This window comes from Sitophilus oryzae, unplaced genomic scaffold (assembly GCF_002938485.1).
Source record: "Sitophilus oryzae breed Bouriz unplaced genomic scaffold, Soryzae_2.0 scaffold_1060_pilon_pilon, whole genome shotgun sequence".
NCBI classification, from domain to species: domain Eukaryota; kingdom Metazoa; phylum Arthropoda; class Insecta; order Coleoptera; family Curculionidae; genus Sitophilus; species Sitophilus oryzae.
The window spans coordinates 957,949-985,298 of NW_022145683.1; the positions used below are offsets into that span (position 1 = coordinate 957,949).

The 27,350-nt window shown below is 32.7% G+C and overlaps 1 protein-coding gene across 1 annotated transcript in view; it reads right to left on the reverse strand.

Moving 5' to 3' along the window:
- Nucleotides 1-25,331, reverse strand: part of LOC115877526 (C3 and PZP-like alpha-2-macroglobulin domain-containing protein 8) — a 289,000-nt gene extending 263,669 nt beyond the window's left edge. The window contains exon 1 of the mRNA XM_030893749.1: nucleotides 25,176-25,331. The gene's annotated coding sequence lies outside the window, so the exon portion shown is untranslated. The remainder of the gene's footprint in view (nucleotides 1-25,175) is intronic.
- Between the last annotated feature and the right edge of the window lie 2,019 nt (nucleotides 25,332-27,350).

The following is a 27,350-nucleotide window of genomic DNA, read 5'->3' on the forward strand; positions in this document are numbered from 1 at the left end:
GACTAGTGCTTTATGTCGGCAATTTTCAAGCACAATATAACCCCCGCGAATCGCTTGTAAGGCAGAAATAACGGCCGAAACGCTACATTAACTTTAATTAATTCGTTATGAACCCCTCCTGCGTCCTTTTGGCCCTTTGCCATTCAAGGAAAAAGGACGAGGAGCAGATAGAGGGCAAGTCTAAACCTAATTTTGGATTAATAGTGTCGTGAATAATTTAATGGGCGAAAGTTGATTCGTGGACGAAGTATTTGACAAAGAAATTACACCCACATTATTTATACCGGATGTTTTTTAATATTCTCTAGTTATGACACATCATATGTCAACTTTTGACACATTTTTCAATTAAAAAAAATAGCATTTTAAATTTGAATCTAGAGTGCCATGGCTAAATTAAAACCAATCTTTGACCAATAAGTCTTGGAAAAATAGATTTGGTTATCTAATGTTTTTTGTAACTCTCTTGTCCGGTTAAAAAATGCCCAAATCGTATTTTTAATCATAACTCAAATTTTTCAAATGGAATAAGGGTGGCTCATTAGCATATTTAGAAAACGCATTTTTTACGAATAATTTGGTATCACATACACTTGGTAAATCAAGTCAAATTGTCGTTATATTTACTGTCGTGGCACTGTACTTTAAAATACAATTTTTTTAACGAAAATATCAAAAGTGAAAATAATAATAATAACAATAATAAATGTCTTTATTTAGTAACCAAGAAAAACAAATTACAAAATATCATAATAATAAAAGATGCGGCGAGGTCTAGCACAATGCTACTCCATCTAACCGCACTATTAAATATAAGCTTAACAACTAAATTCTAAGTCTAAGTTTTTTTGTGAGCAGTAATTAATGATAATAAGAGATTATAGAAAACAATAATATGATAGCAAAGGCGAGCATTAAATGAACAAACTAAAAACTGAAATAATTATAAGTTATTTTAAAATCATATTCTTGACGAAATTAAATACTTCTCTCATTCATATAATGACGCTTGACAGCTTTCCTGAATGAGCCAACAGAGGGCCTGCATAATACACTATTTGGTAAACCATTAAATACTTTTACAGCAGAATAACTAAATGAGCCTCGAAACTTGGAAGTTCTATGTTTAGGTACAACAAAATTTCGGGAGTTACGTGTTGCCCGACCGTGGATACTATTATTAGTAATTAATTTGTCATACAAATATTTAGGGAGTTGACTGTGACGAACTTTATAAACAAGAGTAGCTAAGTGGACATTGAATCGTTCGTTCAATGTTAACCAGTTGGACGCCTCTAACAATGGGGTGACATGGTCAAATTTTCTTTTGCCAAAACTAAACTTTAAGCAGGCATTTTGAAGCTTTTGTAGGCTATATCTATTTCTTTGTGTAATGGCTGGCCAGAATAAAACATCACTATAGGAGATCATAGATAACACCAAAGAATTAGTTAACTTTAACTAACTTAATATCAGTAGATAGAATATTTGCATGCATGTAAAGTACTTAATAATTATTAATTATTTTATAATAAGCTTTTTGCAGAACGCTGGACACATGATTTTCAAATTTAAGTTGGTTATCCAACAATATGCCTAAGTTTTTTTCACAGCTTGAAGGTACAACTAGTGTGTCATCAATAATAACTTCCATACATTGATGATCAGGCATGCCAAATAACAACAATTTCGATTTGCTTCCATTGAGTACCAGTTTGTGAGATTTAGACACCTTTACAATCTGAATTAATATTTCTTAAGGCTTTATTGACATTAGATAATTGAAAAGAGTGGTATATTTGGGTGTCGTCAGCGTATTGATGAGATTTACAAACAGTTAAAAATTCACTAAAGTCGCAGGTGTACAAAGAAAATAAAAAAGGTCCTAGTATACTACCCTGCGGGACACCCTGGTCGACATCTGAGTACTCAGAAAACGTAAATGCCAGCCGTACTCGTTGTTTCCTATTACTTAAATAATTATTAAGAAGTATAAGAGCGGAATCATGGAGACCAAAATATTTTAGCTTGGTGAGAAGTAAATTATGATCAAGGGTATCAAACGCTTTACTGTAGGCCAACAGTACAAGTGCAGTCACATTTCCACTGTCTAATGACCATCTGAAAATGATGTCTCTCATTCTATTCAGAATATCATTTTCCATGAAATAACGTAAAAACATACCGAGGGTACCATTTAAAAATCAAGAGTTTCAATCATATCCAGTGAAACAGAAAATGGCCGAAACTAATTGAATACGTCAATCAATCCATATTGATGACATATACTAACATGCCAAATAATAAAGAAAAGTACGGGCCAAGTAATGACGTCTAGGGCTTGACCTCGCCAAAATTATCATGGTTTTGTCATTTCCCAGTCGTCTTTGACGTCGTTTTTTATGATCGAACTTTTTATTTCTGTACAAGTTTATAAATATGAATAAATAGATTCTAAAAAACACTTTAATAGAATTTGAACAAAACTTTCCCAACGACACAAGCAAAACTTTATTTTTTAACAAATTTTCATTAAAAATTCAAGCCGTTTCAATTTAAAAAAGCCAGAATAATAATTAAAACAAACAGCACAACAGGATTCCCGGTTAACTGCAAAGTCAACCCTGTTTATGAGCTCAAATATAATTAGCCGTGTATGGACCACTTTTTTGTTTATTTAGATTTAATGCCGTAAAGCGCGTTGTATGGTTACATTTTTTGATGTTTAGTAACGTGTGTATTTGTTACGGATGGCTTATTCGAAAATATATTCACGGCGCGGTGGTTTTTAATAATTTTACATCGTATATTTATGTTTATTTAATGAAAAATGAACAGAAGAGTTATGTAAATTTTAGTAATAAAACTTGGGTCGGTTTTGTCTATACTAATTTAGTTAATTGGAAACGAATTGAAGAACAAATGTCCAACAAGTTTACGGTGATGGAATTAAAAAAAAAAGATAGCCTAATGGCTTCTTTTCGAAAGCTTTTACAAAAAGTCAAAGACACAACAAAAACTGGGTCTGGATTCCAGAATGTATTCAATCCTGATTGGTTTGCCTTTGAATTCGTCTACAGTTTTTGCACGGTGTTTATATACCGAATAAAACAACAGATTCGGAGGTAAGTTGGTTTATATAATTTCTGTCTTTACTTTACTCTTATGCTAATTTAAAAGTAGTCAATTTTCGGGAAATTTTCTTACAGGGTAAACATAACGGGGTAGAAATTTGTTTTTATACAATAATTGTATGTACAGGGTGGTCCAATAAGAGGGGACGGCGGCTGTAACTCGAAAACCGTTAACAACCTTGCGAAAAAAATATTTTTTTTGCCGTTGTTGCTGGTTCAAAAAATTACCCAACATGATGTAATAAGCGGCTGCAACACAAGCTGCATTTCGTCTTCGTCGATTATTCATGTTCATGTTGCAACACCACTGGCACGACTAAAAACTAAATTTGCCAAACCAACACGAGCCTTCTTCAAGACCTTTCACGCGTCGTGGGATCGCATCCACTTGCCAAGCCCAGATTAACGAGCCAAGCCTAGGCGAGCCTAGACGAACTCAAGCCACGAGCCAGGATCGCCAATACACACGCCGTGGGATGCCGCCTTAAAACATAAAAACTAGTTACTATGGCGCTGTTTTATTTCAATAGGAGATAAAAGAGGATAAAAATAAGACAATTTTATTCAAAGTGTTCCTCGAGACACAATATCCCGACTAGCTGGCTCAACTCTTCCCACACCTCATCCGTTCGCAATAACGATCCAACTTTGCCAAGGAAATGCCTTCTTTATTCGTTTTATTAGGCCACTTCCAAGCCGTGGAACAGTCCATCCGCTTTAATGGATCCCGTCGATTCTATGCAAACAAGCGATCCGCAACGTAGCGATGTAGAAATTGCATGCCATGGGTAAATATGGCATAATCGTACCTACAACAGTGTCCGGCCTGTTATTAGTGAAGAATATGTGTGTCCATGGAAATATAAAGCCGTTTATAGCTAGAGACGGGATAGTGTCAGATTAGAAGCTGTAATGGTCCATAGAGACTGTGTAATGACAAAATGGAAATTCTATATAAGCTTTGGAATATTGAGCGAACAGCTAGATATTTTAGGCGAGTTTAAAAACTTTGTAACATCTAGGTTAATAATGTCTACTTTAATACAATCTCTAAAGAAAATATGTAACATATATTCTGTAAGCCTGGAGATACATAGAAAGAGCTAAACAGTTTTAGTCAAAACGTTTTTGCCTGAAACTGTTTGCATGTCATGTGCAAATTACATGGGCTGACTTAGGGCCCAAAAAAAACTGATATGAAAACATTTACTGATGGTAAATTAAATTGGCTATTCCTCGAAGGTTACACAAGAATATTTAGTTTTAATCATTGTGTAATATTATTAATTACAATATAGTAAAAAAAATAAAACAGTGACTAACTAGCGGTCTACCATTTATCGGCTTATAATCCACGGTATTGCACCTCATGAACAAAATATACACAGAATTATTTAAAAAATCGTCTAATTATTTATTATTTTTAGTTATGGTAAAGTAACATTTATACTCTAGTCTGTAGCAAAGTTTTAATTGTCTAAATCCCTGCATAATAAATACTAGTTGAATGGATTTATATCAAACCATGCTGGGTGCTAATAAAAGTATCGTTTACAGATTTCTCTTAAGACCAATAAAACAACATTGCTTTTAAATAACGTCTGTTGATCATACTTTCGTTGACATTGGGTCAATTAAATTTCCCTATCGGATATATTGATAAAGTTACTAATAATATACTAATCGATTAAGGCCGTAACCAAGCATATCATATACAATTTTATATATTAATTCATTATAATAAAATTAAAACATATACTCTATCATATATCAATATTGTAATTATATTCCTGCAGTTTAAGTGAAAAGTTTTGTTGCTAAATATCTACTATATATATAATAAACGCGTGTTCAAATATTAATTCTGTGGAATATACAGGGTCAGTCTTAAATAAGTGCAAATATTTTTAGGAGTGGTATATTTCGAACCCAAGAATAGACGAGTTCTTTTCTGTTAAGGTTTTTTTCACAAAAAAAGATGTTTAAAATCGTGCACTTTCTTTTAAATTTCCTTGTATATTTTTCGAAAACTTTTTAGAACTGCCTGTTCACCGCAAACTTTCCCGCGGTATAATTTCTTAATCTCTGATATTACCATAGTTATGGCTTTATTATATGGTTACGGTACTAAAAGGGATACAAATACCGAAAAAATCCGGTGGCTCTCAAAATTTTTTCAAAAAAATCATTTTTCTTTAATTTTTAATTTTGGACTTATCTGAAAAATAGTAACGAGAAAATATGTTTCTTTTATCGAGATCTACCAGCCCTGAAAATATTTGCACTTATTTAACAACTGATATTTTTACAACATAAAACGAGATGTAATTAACGAAATATCATCGTAACAGCAGCAATTTTAGAAACATCAAGGTTTACTAGGTTAAATATTTTGCCTCGGATACAGATACAGCCACGTTTTGGAAATAGCTCAAAACAAAACAAAATTGAAAGAGGCAACAAAAAACGCTAAAAAATCCCCCACGCTTTCCTCACGAGTAGTTTTCAGACGCTTTTAAGAATCGAAAGTCGGTCGAGGCAAACCGAAGTGGTTCAAGACAACTGGAAATAAATCGAAATGCGTTAAAGTTGGGAGACGGATTGCGACCTTGACCTATTTCTAAGAGTTTTTCGGATAGTGTAGAGACTGTTTTACTGAGAAGACCAATGCCAGAAAGTGTGAAGATCACAGACTTACCAGCCTGATGAGCCATACCCTAAAAATATTTCTGAAAATAATACACCAGAGAATTTACAAAAAATGTGAAAGGGACATAAGCGATTCGCAAATGGGATTCAGACAAGGGTCCACCCGCACCAGGGAAGCGATAGTTGCAACACAGGTGCTTGTCCAGAACTACTACTATCAGAGAAAGGATGTGTGCCTGTGTATCATAGACTACGAAAAGGTATTCGATCGCGTACAGCACCACAAATTAATGCAGCTTCTGAAAAGACTTGATATAGATTATAAAGACATCCAATGCACTGAGAAGTTATACTGGAACCAAACAGCACAAATAAAATTGTCCAATACCATGTCCAATCCCATACAAGTTAGAAGGGAGGTGCGACAGGGTTGCGTGCTATCTCCACTCTATTTAATTTATACTCAGAAGCTATTTTCCAAGAGGCTCTGGAGGACGTGGAAATGGGAGTCAAGGTTAATGGAGTGTGCATTAATAATATCCGCTATGCCGACGATACGGTCTTAATTGCAGACAATATACACGACCTACAGCAACTGGTCAACAAAGTAGGAGAACAGAGCAAAGCAATGGGTTTAAACATCAACATCAAGAAAACCAAATGAGTTTATAAACTCCATTCTAACATTTAACTCAAGGCCCATAGAAAGAGTAGATAAATTTAAGTACTTGGGCATCTGCCTCTCCGAAAATTGGACATCAGACAAGAAAATTAAATATCGCATCGAACAAGCTCGGCAGGCATTCTTGAGGTTTCGAAAAGTACTTGTCTGTTCTGATTTTGACCTTAGCCTTAGATTAAGATTCGAAAAGTGTTATGTGTGGTCGGTGCTCCTTTATGGTATGGAAGGTTGGACATTGAAAGCAGCTACCATCAACAAATTGGAGGCTTTCGAGATGTAGCTATATCGCAGAATCCTGAAGATGGACGGTTAACAAATAAGGAAGTTCTCAGACGTGTTGACAAAGAGCGTGAATTATTTGAATTGATTAAAAAGAAAAAAACCGCATACCTGGGGCACATAATGCGAAAATGTTGATCGAAGGCAAGATCGAAGGCCGGAGGGGTATCGGAAGGAAGAAAGTGTCTTGGCCGAGGAATATTAGACAGTGGACAGGGCTACTCGATGTTCAGTCGTTAATACACACCGCCCGGAACAGAGAAGCAATGGAAAATGTTATCGCAAATATCCATTAATGGATCTGCACTAGAAGAAGAAGAGGCTGCTTTAGGAAGTATAATTTGTGAAAATTCTAAAAGTAAAAATAAAAAATTAAGTAAAATTAAAGTAAATGTTTTGATATCTTCAGAAGGTTTATTACAATTGCCAACTCACTATTGGCTAATTGGTAGATAACAATTTTTAATAAAGTTGTTGAATGGGTGTTTCCATACAGACTAAGTACAATAACTAACTTGCGAGCCTTATATTTTTTACATCTTATGTTTTTGATAGGATCATACATTTTATAAAACATCTTATGGACAAAAAATAAAAACGATAAACTCCTTATTGACTTTGTCGGGGCAAAGCAATCGAACTGATTGAGTTCTCTCTTCCGATTTCTCCCGTCTCTGACTTACTCCGATTTAACAGATAACGAGAATGTTTAGAGCAAGTCACAGAGCGCGCAAACAAAAGACCAAATCAGCAAGATTATTATGGAGTTCATTACGAGAAAGTGGAAATAGAGAGAGACAGCGAGGGGCTTTAAGTCGGCCTTTGTTTTCCAATTCATTGTTGCCAAAGACATTATTAAATCCGAATTTAACAGGCGTCCTTACATTTATTCGTATTGTCGGATGGCGATTGGGGAAGTCGCTCGGAAGAACAAATCGAATTTAGGTCTTAATGTGGAAGAGAATGCAGCACTGCATAAAGAACGAAGAAATCGCAAAACTGGATAAAGAAAATATAAGTAGGATTATAAAATGAATTCGAGTTTGTACTGGATCTCCAAGAAGGTCTCCATTAGTGTAATTTAGCATCCTAAAAGTATCTTGTAGATTGTAGATTGTTTGGAAGGGGGGGGGGGTGGGATTGATTAATCACTGCGAAATTATACAGGGTTGTTCACCACGCACATACGACACGGAATTTTTATAAATTGTAAGTTTTGGGTTCGTTGAAGGACTATTAGAGCTAAGATTTATAAAAAATATTTTTACGAGATACAGAGTGTCCCAAATAAGTAAAAAATATTATAGCTACATTTTTTTCAATGGAAGACTCTGGATATTATTCTATTTTTAGATTCTACGATTGAAATAAAGGTAAATTTGATCAAGGTTTATCATCACTTAAAACTTATTCTTTTTTAAATATTTTCAATTTTATGAAATTGCTGTAAAGATGGCTTCATTTCTCCAAGGGTATCAAAGTTTTTTATACTAAATATTTATTAAAGTTTATTTATTGATCAGATATTGTGTTGCAATAATAAACAAAATTCTACTTTATACAGAGTGTCTATAAATTTATATTAAATAATTACTAGTTTTAAACGACAATAACTTCCTTAATTTAAATAGAACACCCTGTATTTACAAGAATCAGATGCATAATTCCATTTTTTACCTATCTCTTCAAGTTTTTGTAGAAAATGCATTTTCTTATAATTTAGACCTCATTTATCACTATACCCATGGAATATTACATTTTAGATTACTTTTAAAATTTTTCAAAGAGTGAGAGATACTAATATTGTTGATATAGTTCGCTTATTTTATTAAAAAAATAAATAAACTGTTTGTATTGGTATACTCTTTTAGAAATATTTAAATAGTTTTCTTTTTGTAAACAAATGGGCTTGTAATTTTATTATTTTTACCACCTGTACATTTTGTACATATTATATTGCTTTAAAAAAAATCTAAAACGTCAATATTCCATGGGTATAGTGATAAATGAGGCCTAAATTATAAGAAAATTCATTTTCTAGCAAAACTTGAAAAGATAGGTAAAAAATGGTATAATACAAATCAGCTCTTGTTCATTTTTTGTATTGTGAATGTCTTGTTGGTAAAATATGCTTTGTTTTCTTGCAGAGCAAAATATCGATGGAATCGATGTAATAAAGTGCCTTTGACAAGAAGAAGTGAGCATTCTAGTAAATAATGTTCTGTGGGACAAAATCAAATTAATCCAAGCTATTGAAAGTCTGAAAGTAATAAATGAAGTATCCATCAGCCATCATTAACTTGATGAAAACAGTGATGTAAATGATATTATTTATTAGTTTTGTTTATTTCAAATATCAAACTTAAAATGTTCCTTTATTTTTAGCATAAGTTATCTTTTAAAAAAGCTTTATTTTTGTTAAACAAAGATACATCCAAATAAACAATAAAAATATTTTAAAAATTTTGTATTCTTTTTAAATTTACCCTAACCCGAACCATACAAAGTCAGTTTTTAATTCAAATATATTTGCTGCAAATAATTGATATTGTTGTGTACTTAGTTAGGTATAAATAACGCCACATACACTCAAATAACACTTATTTGCAAATATATTTGAAAGAAAAATTGACCGTGTATGATTCGGGTTAAGGTGAATTTTTGTTACAAATTAACAGTGCTTTAGTTACAAAAACCACAATGCCTTTGTTACAAATTCGCAATGATTTTGTCGCAAATTTCCACTATGGTGTTACAAATTCGAAGTGCTTTTGTCACAAATTCGCAGTGTTTTATAACAAATTCGAAGTGCTTTTATCGCAAATTCGCATCAGTACTTCATAACAAAGTTGAAGTGCTTCTGCCGTAAATTCGCAGAGTTTTGATAATGATCTTTGAAGACTTTGGTATGAAGTCATGTAAATCGCAATACTTTCAAGATAAGGCTGTAGTCTTTGCAATCAGCAATTCTAAAGCGTTTATCCCAAATGCATCTTGAAATTATCCCAATTGAACCATGCATTTAGCATATATAAAGAGTATGGCGAAATTGGTTCAAGTGCGTTCGCCCTTGGACCGATAGATTTGTTTTTTCAGTGGCGATGGCGGTTTAAAGCTGGTAATTATATAATATAAATTATTGGACACTCTCAGTAGTGTCACTTTTTTTGGAACACAATATCTGATTAATAAATAATCTTCAGTAAATATATAGTATTAAAAACTCTGATACTCTTGGAGAAATGAAGCCTTAATTTTTTCATTGCAATTTCACAAAATTGAAAATATTTCAAAAACGGTAAGGTTTAAGCTTGATAAACCTTAATCAAATTTACCTTTATTTCAATCGTAGAATCTAATAGAATAATATACATCACTGTGTTCCATTTAAAAAAATACAACTATAATATTTAATACTTATTTGGGACACTCTGTATCTCGTAAAAATATTTTTAAATTGTAGCTCTAATAGTCCTTCAACGAAGCCAACACTTACAATTTATAAAAATCTAATCGTTTAGCTACTACTACTCCGTGTCGTATGTGGTGAACAACCCTGTAGATCTACTGTGTCCCCCTTTTTTCAGTTATAATTCATAAAATTTATAGCAATGGTTGTCGTCTCAGCGCACTCAGTGATGTGTTCTGGTATTTCCCAATTTTCCCCACAGAATCTGCATTCGCCGTTGTTTCTTAGCTTCAATCTACTGAGGTGTTAATTGAGGAGACAGCCTTTAATTTTTCTCGGTCGTAAGTTCTGAAAAATTTCTTCGAGTGTCTTAGACCGTTCGAGAGTTCCCATTCCAGGTTAACGGGTGGAGTTTCCAGGTTCTTTAATTCCGCTTTAAGTTGATTTCTATTTGGGAAGCAGAACGGTTCTGGACCAGTGGAGTGTTCGCCCCTTTTCTATAGCTAGTGCATATTACATTACCCTGTACATATAATATGCAATTCCATCAAAAGCATATAAAAAAGTGTTTCCACTGCAAAAAGTTGTGTGTCAAATCTAATAAATAATAATAAAAAGACCGCGTTTTAATTAAGACAGAATCTATATTTTTAACCAGTAACGAAAAATAACTCGCGATTATAATCAAGCGAACAAGGCATTTTAGCCCTTTTTGGAACTGCACGTCCAAACACCAACCAAATGGCTTATTTGTAGCTTCGTTCGGCCAACTTCCGGCTAAGGATCGTTAATTTTAATTAACCATGGCTGTTGTAAAAGTCTAATTGAAAATGGAAGAAAAGAAACTGCCTTGCAACTTTCTTCATTGTTCTAAGTGTTTTGTTCGAGTAAAAATACGAAATTTGGTGTGTAGATATTGAACAAAATTATATTAAAAATTACGTAGAGCTTCAGGACGACTTAGTTTAAATATTTCTTTTACTTTCCAATATATTTTTCCTCAATGTTAAGAGTCCATTTCACTAGTCCGAAAAAGGAGCAAAATAAGCGTTCGGCATTTAACGTTTTATGTAAAATTGGCTATGTATTTTTACACAAATAAAGAAGGAAATTAAAGATAAAGGATTATACTATATCCGTATTGTAGCACATTTTTAGACAATTTATTTTTAAGATTTTGATGTTCAAACATCAACAAAATATTCCTTATGTTTGGACTATTTTTTTTTTTTGAAAGTAAAGACATAATAAAATTCCGTTACAATACAGAAATAGATTGAAGTTTTGTAATTACAGTGATATATAATTTATATGGTTTTGTAACAAATTGCTCGCTATTTTAGGGCAAATGCTGAAGCTCTGCAAACCTTAGCCCACGGCCGCACAGAAAGCGTTTTTAGCGTTTTGCGTTTTTTGCGTCTCAAGCGCTTTTTGCGATTTTACCGTTTTAAGCGTTTTTTTCGATTTGTGTCCATTAAAAACACGCAAAAGACGCGGCAGGTCAGATCGGCGCGGTTAGCGTCGAAGAGACGAAGAAAAAAGATGCAGGGATTGAATTGTGGACGGGCCAGGGCATATATTCGGCGACAAACACAATCTACTGCTAGTGCCAGTGGTGTGTGTAAAAATAATAAATAGTATTTGCCATTTATTTTACGAATTTTAGTTTATATGTGTATAGTTTTTTTATGTTGTAGTGTTGTGGTTACTTGGTATAATTATAATATAATATAATAAAAAGAATTATAATTATATAATAGAATAGTAAATATTATTATTATTATAGTTGCTAACGCAATTTTAGGACATGATTTAGAAATACTTATTATCTTATCTTAGAAATACTCTAAAGACTCATAGAAAACGCTAAAGACGCTACAGAAAACAAATTGATTTGTTTTCATTTGCGTTTTTTGCGAGACACGCCAAGCGCTAGACGTTTTTGATGGGGCCACTCCTATATAATCCTGTTATTTTGTTTTAGACGCAAAAGACGCTTCACGCTAAAAACGCAAAAAACGCTTTCTGTGTGGCCGTGAGCTTAATCAAAGCACGTGTGTCTGGAATTTTGGGTGTGACAACACGACAGGATCGGGCTAAGCCTTAGGCAGATTTCTGAAATATAATATATATTTTCTTCGACCACACACCCGCTTTACCCGACCCCTAAGTACGACCCCTAAGTCGAGAGCGACCCGAAAAGTACAGCGTAATAGACTCTAGGGACCAACCTCGGACACACTATGTGTATGGACATTTCTATGTCTGTGCCCAATCTCTTATGCTCTGCACTATTTTGCGCAGGTCCTTAATAGGATGTGAGCATATCTAGCTTTGCTTTCCCAAACAGGAAGTGACGCTTGCGATCTAGAGCCTCGCAGTAACATTTTTATGTGCTCTGTTGTTTCAGGAGCATTTGCGCAGAGTGCAGCAAAACCTTCCTTGATACAAGTTTAGCTTGTTTAGGTAGCACCCCACAAGACATGTGGCTGTCAAGTGCTACCCGGACAAGCTCAACGTGTATCAAGCAAGTCTTTGGCGAAGACTGCGATAAAGATCCTGAAACAGCAGAGCATGTTCCTTGTTTTTAACTGCCCTTGTTGTGGAAAATCAAAAGAAATAAAAAAAAAAAAAATATTATAAACTCCCCGACACAAAATTCCGCCACCCTAAAATTTTGACTAAGTTTGATGTTTCATAACTTTTTAATTTGTAATCCGATTTTTATGATTATGGTATTAGTTTGTAGATAAATTTGTTGGCATTATTTTTTATTATTTTAATGGCTTATATATTTCGGTTAGGTGGGTTTATACCGGGGTGAATCAAAACTTTGTTTTTTGTAATAAATTCAAAACGCCTTGTGGAAAAAATAGGACGGGTCTTTTGGATAAAAACACTTTCCTGTAATCTTAGATGTATTTCTAACATTTCATTTTTTTAATTATCCTATTATCTCTATTCTTTTATGAGCTACACATTTTTAAATAGAGTACTGATATTTTTACAATCTTAAATTTGTTGAAAATGGAGCTTACAATGCCCACCGTTATATTGAGGATGTTCACCAAGAAGTTGTAGTTCCATTTGCTCCTTTCATTGGAAATCAGTTTATATTGATGATGTATGTGATAATGCCAGATCCCACGTTGCTTGGGGTAACGAGTAGTTAACGAGTACCTGGACGAGATTGGACTACGAAGATTGGAATGACCTCCTTGTAGTCCCGACCTCAATCCAATCGAACATTTGTGCGAAGAACTTAAAAGAGCTGTTCGTTATCGTCCTATTCCACCACAAACTTTACAAGAGCTATGGCTAGCATTAATGGAGATTCCTCCGTTAATGCTAGCATTAGCTCTTGTAAAAGATTTTCTTGATCTTGATGGAAGAATAACTATCCTTATTGATTCGATACGACGAAGTCTCGAGCTGTTATTGCTGCTAGAGGTGGACATACACGCTATTAAAATTATTATAAAATGATTGTTTTCGTCAATAAAAGAATCTCTAAAATCAATATCTTACTTAAAAATGTGTTATACTTAATAATGAGATGAAATTAAAAAAAATTCATTCAAAAAATGAAATGTTAGGAATACATCTAAGATTACAATAAAGTGTTTTTTTATCCAAAAATAAAAATCCATTTTTTTCCACAAGATGTTTTGAATTTGTTGCAAAAAACAAACAAGTTTTGATTTACCCCGGTATAAACTCACCTAACCGAAGAATATAAGCCATTAAAATAATAAAAATAATGCCAATAAATTTGTTTTCACATTGATAACATAATCAAAAAAATCGGCTTACAAAATAAAAAGTTGTGAAACATCAAACTTACAGTCAAATTTTTAGGGTGGCGGAATTTTGTGCCAGGGAGTATATTTTATAACACCAAGTACCGTATAATTGAAAAACGACGTCCAGTTGGCTTGGAAATGATAATCGATGACATTCCCCATATGATTTTACCGTGGCTAACGTCATATTCAAGGCCTGACTGTTTTGACAGTTCTACCGAAGTGGTCGAGAATTAGTAGTCGTAAACAAACCAATTGTTTTCATTAGTTTCGCAACAAATCTGTGTTTTTTACGCGTTTCTATGCTAATAAAATTATACTAAATAATATATATAATAATATATACTATCTAGATCCGATTCATAACATCGTACCCGCGAAAAAAACCATACTTTCGGTAAAAATTATAGTAACACCGGCGATGCCGGCTGTGTGTCCGGACTAGGAAAAAGTTGGGGAATTTATATAAAAACATAATTTAGTTTAGCGTTAGTGTTAATGTATAGTGTTAAACCAACGTAAGTGACGTGTATTTTTAGGTGAAATAGTTGTCGTTTCTTTATTTTTACTTTGTGAAATAAAAAATGCCGCGACATTGTTCTGTGCCTGTGCCTTGTAGCAGCAATTATAATAATTACTCAGGATCTGTCTACATTCTCTTTCCCAACAATATTAACTGTAACTATAGTCTGTGAAACGAATAACTTTGAATTTGACAGTTCCCGCGGGCTTTTCTAGTGTATATTTTATTAGGTTAGCAACTTGTGGCCATGCTGATGCAATGCCGTCTCTAATAGAACAGCCTCCCAGCGAAATTTATGACGTCACGCTAGTTAGATACTACGGATTAATTATGTTGTAGAATACATGGAAAACATAATTATTCCTCGTATATGTAAATTTTTGGATTATATTCGAGACTATTTTTTTTCATATGACACAACACTGATGAATGCTATAAACGTTAGCTATAACGTTTTTTTTAAACAAAACAAAATAATGAAAAACCAAATAAAAACTTAATCAGCGTTTTCCCGAACCTAAATCCCAACAAAATCAAAAATTTGAGAATAATTTTACATATAAAATGACAGCGATCTTTATTTCATAGCCATCGCTGACGCCTTTTTTTCTATGATATTGTATTATTTGCAAATATAATTTTTCGAACATTGATGCTTGCAAAATATACGTATAAATTTTGTGAATGCAAATAATAATATATCACTATTAGTAGATATTGAATGTTTTTTGTTAAATTAAATCGATTTTCAAACCCCAAAATTTATAATATATTTTAAATTTTACCCATTATCTTATGTACCTATTCATTATTTGTATATTGTGAAGCATTTGCTGCATTTGTATGGTTCATAGTTTATTTGCCAAAGTATTTATTACGATAAATAGGTATATATAGTGTATTTATTAACTGTATATTATGTATATTTCATGTAAACTATATCATTTTTATAATACAAACCAAAAATACGAGGAATAATTATGTTTGCTATGTATTCTACAACATATTTATTAATCCGTGGTATCTAACTAGCGTGACGTCATAAATCTCGCTCCGAGGCTGTTCTATTAGAGACGGCATTGGTCTGATATTTAGAAATGTAAAAGGTTGATGACATTTAACTTTTGTCAATTATGACATTTCGTGTTGATTTTTGCAAGAAGAGGAAGAACTGTCACTTGTTTTATTATTTTCCTTTTCTATTTCACGAAATTAAAAAGAGTTACCTATCTGATTCGTTCAGGCACTCATTTTAAAGAATATCAGTAACTTTTTGGACAGAGGGATTTTATATTTGCCATGTTGGTAAAAAATAACGGTCAAAATTCAAAGTTATTCATTTTATAGACTATAAGTCACGTCCAAAACCTACAGAAGATGCTGTGCCTACAATTTTTTCAAATCAACCCTCTTATATGACTGTGCATGTTCCTATAAAGAGAAAACATCCCGCTGAAAGAAAACAAGATTTGGAAATTCAGGATGAAATAAATATTGAAAATTATTATTATTATTATGAAATGGCAATATATTTTAAAGAAATTAAATGAATTGTACTTTATTTCAGTATTTTATATAAAAAAATATCTTTATCTTTTTATTTACGATTTATGAAAATGGTTACTTGAACATCGAACTACAAATTACTTAATGATAATAGTTAATTCTACCTGATATCCACATTTTTTAAATATGTTAGGCCAATTTTTACAATTATTTTTAATTAAACTTTAAAATATATTCTGCCCTTATCATATACAATACATTTTCTTAACTTGTGAATAAAGTATAGTTTTCAAATTTTTTATTATTTGGAAACTTTATCACAAGGTATATTATTACTAGCTGCTAAATACTCGCTAACGCAATTTTAGGACATGCTTTTTATTATCTGGATTTTATTCTGTTCATCTTATGCTGTTGTTTATTTCATATTAATATTTGTGTTTTAGATCTAAATTTTAATGCTATTCAATTACTTTAACGCGATAAAAAGTTAATGTTATTTTTTAATACCTTTGTGTATAATACTTCTCATATTTATATCTGGCAAAACTATCAATAAATACTATTATTTATTCAAAAACTATATGCAGTACCATATGGCACAATTCAAAAGCCCGACTATTGCGGTGACGCCACAAATCGATGTCTCTGGCCTGTATCTTATGTTGGTTATGATTTTACATATAAAATAACAGCGATCTTTATTTCACAGCCATCGCTTACTCCGGTTTTTTTTCGATCATACGGTATGTTATTTAATTATTTGGCAACGGCCTAGCTACGTTGAAACACCGGTTTCCATTAGAACACCGAAGTTAAGCGACGTACGGCGATACTGGTGGATGGACAGGTGACTGGTTCGAAACTCTGTATCGTGCTGTTGTCCAAGGGAAAAGTGTAAAATCTATTGATTCACACTGCTCATTCACGCCGGTTCGAGGCCGGATGAGATCGGATATCTCGTGAGTAAGAGTTGATTTAGACACTTCCTAAGTCGGTAGGCTATTGACCATGATATGGCCGAGGACTGTGGTTCGGTTTCCGCGTAAACAAAGTAGGCCCCGTCCAGATTAGCCCTGGCAGCAAAAAGGAGACGTTAACTGAAATCTTTACTTTTTTATTTAATTATTTAACTTCTATTTATGTAATTTCTAACAACTTGTACAAATAAATCAGCAAACTAGTCGATTGGTCGCGTTGAGCGATATAATGAAGCCTTGCCGGACAACTTTGACCCTTGCCGGAGTCGCCCTGGAAGTTTTTTAATTACCCGGAGAGCTTTCCCAAGGGATAGTTACGGGGTGAACGGGACAGTGGGGAGGGAAACCATTGCGTCAAATTGCGGGGGGAAAAATAAATTTAAACTTTGATGTTTGACGGCAAATTTTAAAGTTAATCGAGTTACGATGTTTTCCGCTGTGTAGTTTAATGAAAATAGTTTGAAATTTGTGCTAAAGGTCATTATAAAATTATTTTACATTTAGTTTTGACATGGAAAGAGTTGATTCTTGATTATATTGGGTGATGCATCGTCGCTGAATAAGTAATAAATGGTGTAACTTGTAACTTTTATTTTTTTAAATAAAAAATATATTTCAAAATGACACTACCATGTTAAAAATGAACGTGTGTAACTTTAATTATAGCAGGGTCGAAGATAGGAGCAATTTTAAAATCATCGACTATTTTATTAATGTCACATGTCACAGTGAAATGTCCAACGCTTCCATTTTTCCTGCACAAAAAAAGCGCAATAAAAGGACTGGTTTCATTTATACCTTTCATATCGTTGAGTTACATGTTTCAGTTTGAATAGAAACTCATAAATGCATTCGGGGATATCATAGCGTGATTATTTTCGGTGTTATGTCATAGGGATGTACAAGTTAATAGAAAATATCGACTTCGATGACTGAAATGATACATTTGGGAACCTTTTATTTTTTTAACTTATTCATAAATTTTTCTTCGAAAAAATGTTTCGGCAAAAACTTTTTTACAAAAACATTTCAACCGAACTATACATATAGTCAACATGTTTAATTTATGTCAATGATGATATGTATTGATAAATTCGATTCCAAATATCTCAAGAACCATTACTTGTAGCGTTTTACCAAGAAACATTTTTACGTAAAAAACGTCGAAAATATTTATTTTTTACTCTTCGAACCAGTTAAAAAATGTGTAGGTGGCGCCCTCTACAAGTAGGAGTCATATTGACATCAAAATCAAATTTCTCATGTCAAAAAACTCCTAGATACCAATTTTCATCCAAATATCGACGTTTGGTTTGGTTTGGTAGTTATACATATTAGTAGTAGTACAGAAATAATTTGGAATAAATCGAAATAAAAATGAAACTTCTACACCCTGTATCTCCGAAACTAAGCATTTCAGGACATACATTTATACGAGTTTTTTTACTTATTTTTACCTGCAGAATATGCTGCCGAAGTTTCCGGGGTTCGAACCGCCCTGTATAATAATAATATCGTATGATCGAAAAAAACGCCGTCCAGTTGATGACCATTTCCCATATAAATGTATACTAATATATAAAATCCTTAAGTGACTGACTCACCGATTAATCACGATCCTGCTCAAACCACTCAAGGTAAGAAGCTCAATTTTGGCATACAGGTTGGTTCTAGGGTGTAGAGGTTCAATAAGAAGGGATTTTTCGAAATTCCAGTTCCAAGGGGGTGAAACCACCCCTCAAATATTACAATATTTTTATTTAACGGTCTAAGTTTACAAACGGTCATTTACAAAGGGTCAAGTTTCCGAAAACACGCTTAAACACGTATATTTTATTTTGTTTTTTACATATTTTAAGATTTTCGAAAAATGTATACAGGGTGTTTCGAAAAATCTGGTCATTGATTAATCACGATCCTGCTTAAAGCGCTTGACGTAAAAAGCAGATTTTTGGAAAACGGATTGACTTTAGGGTGTAGAGGTTCGATTTTTCGAAACTCGAATTTTAAGGGGGTGAAACCACCCATCAAATATTAGAATATGATTTTATTATAAAAAACCGGTCAGTTTTTCGGAAAAACTCTTAAACACGTATATTTTATTTTGTTGTTTTGCATATTTTAAGATTTTTTAAAAATTTATACAGGGTGTTTCATAAAATATGACCATGAGTAATCACGATTCTGCTTAAACTGCTTGACATTTAAAGCTGATTTTTGGCAAACGGATTGACTGTGGGATGTAGAGGTTCGATAAGGAAGAGGGTGAAAACGCCCCTCAAATATTACAATATTTGTTATTTAAAAAACGGTTAGTCTTTCGGGAAAACATAATTTATTTTGTTCTTTACATATTTTGAATTTTTTTTAAAAATCATACAGGGTGTTCCAAAAAGTTGGGTAATTGATTAACAACGATTCTGCTTAAACTGCTTGATGTAAAAAGCTTATTTTTGGCAAACGGATTTTTCGAAAGTCAAGTTCCAACGAGATGAAACTACCCCACAAATATTACCAAATTATATAATAATATAGCCATATTGTTATTTCTCATGCTGACATGTGATGAGATGTGAGAAAATTTTATCCAGTTTGTATGTTAATGGAAATTCTTGCTTTGCTTTATCATCACCATTACAAATGATTAATTCGATGCGAACGAAGTCGCGGGTACACGCTAGTTAATAAATCACTAGCCACCTAACATTTCTCTGTTTATGTCTTGATGGTGTATCTTGAATACCTTTGTTTGGTACATTAAAGTTTGTCCGTTTATATTATTTGTGTAAATGTGAAACAATTATGATAAAAAGAGCTACCAGATATCCATAGATTTTTTGAAATAAAAGTATCGATAATTTGATATATCGATAATTTTTGCCCATCCCTACTATAACGTATTAAATTATATTTTTCGCGCCGATTCGGTTTTTGCACTAATTATAACATGCTACTACGGTTTAATTTTGACGCTATTGATTACTTGGTATTCCCGATCTCCAATTAATGAAATAGAGATAATATTGCAGGGAAGTCGTGTTTACAAAACACTGACATGTATGTGTAATTGCAAAATGTGTGTATTATGCGTATGTGAAAAGCAACGGTCAAATTACCCCGGATACGTATTAAAATATCTGTAATTTGGCAATGGCAGTCGTTGGCAAACACTTAAAAAATGATAAAATGGTATTTTACTTGTAAATATCTACTTTACTTGTACTATCACTTGATAAAATGGTATTTTATCGTCGACCGAAAAGATTAATTCACGAGCCATGAAATCGCGAGTGAATTAATTTCGGGAGACGATAATGCAATTTTATCGTCGTGTATAAAACAAAATTTTTTTCCATAGCGAGTTACGTTTTAAAAAATATTCAGAAATTATTATTTCAAGGAATTTATTACGAATAGAAAAAATATTGGGCTGGGTTGGCGTTGGTTTCTATGTAATTTGACAAATAAATAAAGCTGTCTCTTTAGTTGTCAGTTTTGAGTCAATATTTTTTAATTCTCTTTCGTGTCGATTGCTGATTGAATTGGAGCCAGAAATGGCTCAAAACTAAATAAGTAAATTACCAACAGATATTCAGGCTGAGGCGACAAAAGCCATATCCAAACTACTTCCATTTAAACTCCGAATAACTTATGAAAAGGAATACAAAAATTTTCACAATTGGAAGCAATTATAAAACGTGCGAGAGGAAATAAAGTTTTCAACCTATCCTCGCTGTTAAAGTATCATTTAATCTACCCTTGCGGTTAAAGTACTATTTTATCTACTATTTTTCATAAGTAATAGGCAATAATAAGGCAATAATATATAAAATAATAAGACAATTTTAACAGTTACTATGAAAAAAAATATAGCACTTTAATCTTGACAAAAAAATTCTCCGTTGCGTTTTTTGCATGTGAGTGTATTTTTATTAAAGTGATTAGTATATTGAAAATATTATTATTAACTACAAACCTGCTACAAACCATTCACAATTGTCAATTATTATAAAACCAACTTGGCGATACACGATCAGTATTCGCAACCTGCGCGCTGTAATTGCCAAATGTTTATTTTGTTCAGTATGTGCCGGAATTGGTGGAAATTTTAAAATAACTGTATTTTCCATACAATAGTCTCTGCACTATGCCATTAAGGCAATCATGGCTTTAATGCTTTCAGCCATTCAGCCAGGGCGTCATTTGTAGTTAATTGAGTTTATACTAGGAATTTTATCTCTATATTTGGTACGGATTAGATACATGTTTGCACAAAATTGGTAGACAATAATGAATAATAAAAAAGTATATTATTCAACGAGCATATAATGGTGGCTGTTATTCACGTCGATGAAGTTTATATTTAGTTTGGTTTGGTTTGGTCATAAATCATCCAAGTTAATAACAGCCATTATATGCTAGTAGAATACTATACTTTATACTATATTTTATCCAGGACTATCATAAAAATTTATATTATATATATATATATATATATATATATATATATATATATATATATATATATATATATATATATATATATATATATATATATATATAATTATTATTATTAATTTATTACATTAATTTATTTATTATGTTTTTATTTTTAATGTCAAAAAATACTGAACTAGACTCGTATAACGAGTAAGTAATATGGAAACAAAATTTTCTTAAACTAGGTAGCTAACTAATTTAGCTTTAACTAATGAGGAAGATGCATATATTTTATTTTTCGCCAGAAACTGTTCAATTTATTAGAATAAATATGTGTAAATGCAAAAAAAACTTTTTCTTGAAAGCAGTTTTATAAAACGGGCCATTAAAATACTATGGATAACGCAAACGACGCCTCGCGAATTGAAACGATATTCTATTGGTCTGACGTCACCCGCCGTTCTCGTCGATGCGCGATGGCCAGCAGCAACCAGACGTGTTCCGTTTATGTACGTATTTAGGTGGCATACTAAGACATTTTTGTTGCTTTTAGCGTTGATTGAAGGAGCTTTTTATGCTTTATTGTGCAGTTATTATTTGTATGTGTTGTGTGTTCTGAGAATTTTTTAAGTAATGGCAGATTCCGGGTTTGTAAAAGCACAATCAGATAACTTGCCAAAAGTCGATGCTGTTATGTGGGCTGCTTTATAAATACAAATTCCCAATTTATTGGTGCTGAATTACGAGGAAAAAAACAGAGAGGTATGTAACATTTATTCTTTGTAGTACTGAGGCATATTTAAGTAAAAGTAGGTACCTACTGTTACGAACTTTTATATAGTTATAAATATTAATGTTATAAACTTATTTTTCAGATCAGGTAGGGAGACGTATGGAGATAATGCTGTAGGTTATGTAGAAGTGAAAAGAGACAAAAATATTTGTTTAGTACGTGGAAAAATAACTCCAGAGCATAGCGTGAAAAAGAAAGTTTTTTTATATTGACACCCCCTTACCCTTGTTATTTTTAAAGATTGTTTTTTACGAAATATAGGAAATAAATTGTTTATCAGTAATGAAAATATTATACAAGGTGTCCCATAAGCAAACGCCAAAATTAAGTTACTTTTTTAAGTGAAACACCCTATATATTTTTGGATTCTTCGGAAATTTCTAGATATTCTAGATATATTTCATGTATAATATCCTATACCTATCTTCAAATGTTTACGAAATATTGATAGTTGAAAAGCGAAAAATACCTACAATTTTCTGGACCACCTTTTTTGAGACACCCTGTATAACTAGAATTCATTTTAAAAGAGAGTATATGAAAAACCATGCAACTTTTTTATTTAATGTTTTCTTCTAAAACTTGCAGTTAAGGCTGTATGTGGGTGTCAAAATATAATGAATAACCATTGTAATGTACATTCAAATTTCATATACCTATGTAAGACAATATACATAAATATATGAATTTACATTAAAATGATCTTCACAACAATAAATCGTAAAAATAGAGGATAATTTAACGTTTTTCTTTTCATCTCTTCTCATGGCCTTGGACCATTTTTTTCTGTTTTCGCTCATCCATTACTATTTATAAATATCACTAATTACTAATTATGTATTAATTAATACAAATAACTAAAATTTCGACTCGGATTCAACAGCGTTTAAAAGCAAACTGTGTAAAATAAACACGCGTCTGGCTCCACTCAACCACAAGAACGGCGGGTGACGTCACAGCGGCTAGGCGAGGTAGAGAGCGTTTGCCCGGCCATTTAAATTAACAATATTTAATTGTTTTATATTAGAGGCATTTCTTAACCGATATCAACAATTTTTTTTTGTTCAATTTGTAATTATATGAACTATTTTTTAAAACCATTATTTAAAAACATGCATTTTCCTCATTATAACAAAACCAAGCCGGTTTGGATCGAACACAGCTCTTGTTTGGAGTTTGGATCGAGATATCCGTGGAAGCGGTGAATAATGAAACCATTATTCACTAGTAAATAATGAATATTATTATTGTTTCATAAACTCATGTATAATATCAAATTATTGACGAGTCGTGGATAAATAAAATTTAATTAATTTTGAACATTAAGTTTCTTTTATTCGGAACCTCAAAGCTAGTGGAATAAATTAATGGTTTCAGTTAATGTTAAAGTTTACTCTTCTATTGTCAATGTCGCATCAAAATTAGCAGTAGTGATTTTCAATTAATAGAAAAAGTTAACATACTTTTAACATTTTTCATTATACAGGGTGGTCCGAACTGTATTCCGGAAACTTCGGCAGCATATTCTGCACATAAAAATAAGATAATAATATATAAAAATACCTATATGTCCCAAAATATTTCGTTTCGGATATACAGGGTGTAAAAGTTTCATTTTTATTTCGATTTTTTTTAAATAATTTCCACTGAGTAAAAAAAATATACATTTACCTAAAAAAGTCTCTTGGTAAAAACCGCTACGAATAATGGTTCTCGAGATATTTGGAATCGAAATTATCAATACTTGTTATCACTGGCAAATAAAAAACGTGTTGACTAAATAGTTAGAGGTCACAATAGACTGAAATCATAAACTTGAAATGTTATTGTGCCAAAAGTTTAACAGAAACTGTTTCATCGTCATTTTTTCGAGGAAAAATTTATGATTAATTTAAAAAAATAAGAAGTTCCTAAATTTCTCATTTAAGTCAAATAAATATCTACTCATATGTTTATTTTTTGTCAATAATGACATATATTGACGATTATGTTAGTCTAATTAGAATGGAAATATTCTAAATATCTTGAGAACGGTTGGTCTTAGCGATTTTTACCAAGAGACATTTTTTACGTAAAAAACCATGAAAATGTATACTTTTCACTCAGTTGTTTTATACAGGTACGAACGAAAAGTTATTACTCTTCAAAACAGTTAAAACATATGTAGGTGGCGCCCCTTACAAATAGGAGTCATATTGATATCAAAATCAAATTTCTCAAATCAAAAAACTTCCAGACACCAATTCTCATCCAAATGTTGATGTTACTTCAGAAATTATTTGAAAAAAAATTGAAATAAAAATGAAACTTCTACACCCTGTATCTCCGAAACTAAACATTTTAAGACATACATTTATACAAACTTTTTTACTTATTTTTATCTGCAGAATATTCTGCTGAAGTTTCTGCAATACAGTTCGGACCACCCTGTATACTTCAAAATTTGCGATTGTCATTTTGGCCTTTGATTATCATCTTGTCAAGAGAAATTGTGGTTAGTAATAAAAATTTTTTATTATTTTTATTGTTAAAGCTTATTATTAGGCTTTTTTCTAGAGACACAACTGACTACCGCAAGCTGTGGTTAACACATTGTGAATGATCTTAAATTCATAAGTATAAAGTATAATTGTTGAAACTACTAATTTATTGAACTAATTTTAAGGTACTGAATCAGTAACTGCCAAGAAACAATAACAATATAACTTTCCAATTATAGTGACATCAGAAAAAACAATAAACAAAAGGTGTGTTGATTCGAATCAAAAGCAAAAAAAAAATTGTTAATATAAGACTGAGAAGACGTTCGTCATTTTATTCCCTCAATTGAGTATCTTTATTTACAATGAATTTACGTTGAAGCAATGGACATTTGTTAAACATAACGTTCTTTGTTAATAAATATATAATCTTTCTTCGAAGACTTACAATGATCCAATAATTAATTAATAAAAATACACGTAAAAAGCAACCTTACCTTTAAAAAATAGAACAATTTCTGGACAATTTCTCTAGGTAGAAAGAAAGGTTTGCCAAACGGGGTACGCCTCCCTAAATCGACTGAGAGACAAAACCCAGATCGCGCTACGTAAAAACCGCTCCCAGAGTTCGGGTTCGAACCGCGTCGCTCTATATTCCGCCGACGACTATCCAGAGGCTCTGTGCTCTGTCGCTCTGGACCATAGAGGCGCCAGCGCACACACTCTCACACCGCCCTTGGAAGGATGGGCACATCTGGTGTACCAGAGCGGAAGGAAGGAAGACTAAGGTGGAGGACGTTGTTCTAGAGAACGTAAGACGAAGGATTATAGTACAAGAAGTTAGGGGTTATGGTCGTTGATAAGGAGAGGTGCCTCATGAACAGATAGATTGTGAAAGTTTTTATAAAGAAAGGTAAATCGTACATCATACATAGATAATTATACTGTGTGGCAGGAATTGTAATACCCAGTAGAAAAATGTAGAATGTTTAGGAGGTGAGTTAATCACCGCGACCTTACAGATTTATTGTGTTCCCTTTTCTTGAGATATAACTCATCATACAGTCTCAAACAAAATCCAGTATCTGAAACGGTGTTCTGGTATTTCCCCATTTTCCCCACAGAATCTGCATTCGCCGTTGTTTCTCAGCTTAAGTCTACTGAAGTGTTCGGATTGTCACGGGTTTCCTGTTAGAAACCCCGTGACAATCCGAAGGTTGTTTTTACTTAAATCAAGGAAAGTTTTTTATTTTTCTCGGTTGTAGGTTCTGAGGAACTATTTCGAGTGTCTTAGACCGCTTGAGGACACCCATTCCAGGTTACGGATGGAGTCTTCCAGGTTCTTCAGTTGGTCCCCGCTTGGAAAACAGAACGGTTCTGATCCAGTCAGTGGAGTGTTCTCTCCTTTTCTAGCTAGATCATTTGCCTTTTCATTGCCTTCTATCCCTTGGACTAATTTGTTGAACCTCTCTAGGCATTCTTTGGTACTTTGGCCAACTTGTTAGCCAACGAATTGATGGTTACTGAGTTGATCGCGTTTAGTGCTGCTTGACTATCGGATAAGATGGTTATTTCCTGTTTTCGATAGTTCCTATCTATGATTAATTGTACGCATGTTTCGACAACGTAGATTTCTGCCTGAAGGATGCTGAGGTAGATAAACATTGACCTAAAAATTGTCGCAGTACTGTTTCCGTCAGTGACTGTAATCATTGTCACATTGGTATAATTACCGACGACAATGTGCAGTGGTGCTAGGTCTCCCTGTATACTTAGCTATATTTATGGTTTTATCTGTTGATGGTCTTGATGAAGTGTAGTAAAAGATTTCATTTTTATCCCAGTCTGTTTACAAATATCCAGACTTTATTTAATTATAAAAATACTTTTTTTTTAATTTGGTGGAAGCAAATCCCCACCAAATTTTTTGGACAAAAACTTAAACCCTCAATCCTACATTAATAACGTGGTACAACCTGTCGCGTTGCTCTACCTTCAGCAGCTGCAAGATCTAATTTTCCAGCAAGGCAATGCGCGATGCAACCCTTCTTTTGTAACCCGCAAGGTCACCAGACAGACTTATCGCTTATTTAACATACCTGTGATGTAATAGGTAGGTTGCCACATCTTATACTAGATGTACAACGTCTATGTATGTATCTGAAAATAACGTTCTCCACTTTAGTTTTTCTTCTGTTCTGTTGTTGTACGATAACACCAATAAAGCTGAATAAACTCATTTCTACACATAATTTATCTATCTATGATTCACCTTTCTTTATAAAGACTATCACAACACATTTGTATATGATCAACGTTTCCTTCAATAAATAAGAAATTCAACGAAGTTTTTGTGCACTTTTCCACACACAATTTCAAGTCCAGTCAAAAATTATAAAATTTATTATTTGTTATACATACATTTATTCTTTGAAGTAGGTTCTGCAGATCTTTACTATTGTCTGTCATTACTACTGTATCGTCAGCATAACCATTTTTGATTCCCCCCTTCCAAAGCTTCTTGAAGAATTGTTAGAAGGAGAGACAAGATGCATTCCTGACGCAGACCTTGTTGTATTTGTGTATTTTCAAAAATCATCATCTAATCTGATCTTAGCGGTTTGTTTTCAATACAGGTCCGATATCAATCTTATGTCTCGACTATCAATATT